The sequence below is a fragment of the Tenrec ecaudatus genome, chromosome 8, assembly GCF_050624435.1.
Source record: "Tenrec ecaudatus isolate mTenEca1 chromosome 8, mTenEca1.hap1, whole genome shotgun sequence".
Taxonomy (NCBI): domain Eukaryota; kingdom Metazoa; phylum Chordata; class Mammalia; order Afrosoricida; family Tenrecidae; genus Tenrec; species Tenrec ecaudatus.
Window position 1 is genome coordinate 21,618,658 of NC_134537.1, and position 1,241 is coordinate 21,619,898.

The window sequence follows — 1,241 nt, forward strand, 5'->3', positions numbered from 1 at the left end:
TTAAAAGAGGAGAAGAAACATATGAAACTTAAATGCTTAAAAGAAGCTCCTTAAGTCTTTAGAAGCAGCTCTAACTTCCCTTGGAGACGTGTCTTTTTCCATCAAACAGGTTTCTGAATATTAGCAGTAACCTGCTTTTAGCTGGACACCAATGTGGAGGAAGCACAGAGGAAGTAGACGAGCAGCAGAGGAATTTTATCTGCTCCCCAATTACTCACAGGTGCCTCTGGCTGGGAATACCACAAACATGTAAGTGATAGGAACATAGGAAATAAGCCTCCAGTGATTGCCCTCTATCCACAATAGAGGGATCTGGCTTGAACAGTTGAAACCTTGTCGGTGGATTTCCCCTGCCCCTTGCTGATACAAGTTAGGCCTGATTGGATTTTCAACATTTTCTGAACTTTGTTCCTATTACGGTTTATCTCAGATGTGTTATGTCACCTCTTGAATTTTTTATAGGTTTTTCAATATATGAAACCCAGGATTGGTTAACCTATAGGGTCAATGAGTAGAATAAGAGTTTCTGGCAGGTACAGTGTGTGTGTGTGTGTGTGTGTGTGTGTGTGTGTGTGTGTGTGTGTGTGTGTGTACGCGCGACATCAAAGGAGCTGATGTCAAGGAGTTCAAGAAGGAAAAGAATGTTTTGAAACTGATTGTGGCAGCAATTGTGCAAAGCTTGTTGATGTGATTGAACTAGGGAATGATATTATAACTATATTAACTCACAATAAAGTGGTTTTGGAAAAAAGAAGAAATGATAAGGAACAAATATGGGGGCATCTTCAAAAATCATGGAAAACTGTATTATCTTCTAAATCTACTTCATCACAAACTTTTTGAAACCCTTTCAAGTAAGCATTTGGAAGGGTAAAGTCTAAAGCTAGTAATAACTATCTTAAAAAGGAAAGAAGGATCTCAGAGGTCAGTACATATAACCTAAGGAAGAGAAGCGTCAAGAGAATGGACAGAATTAGAACGAATAAAAATCAGGAGACGGAGTATGCGTTAGTCCAGGTAGACTAGAGAAACAAATTCATAGACACTCATATGTGTATAAGAGAGAGCTTGATATAAAGGATAATTGTACATTAAGAAAGCATCCCAACCCAGTCCAGTTCAAGCCCATAAATCCGATATTAGCCCATATGTCTGATACCAATCTATAAAGTGCTGTTCAGACTCACAAAATACATGCCATGATGCTGAATGCAGGACGATCACAGGCCAGTGGATAGAAA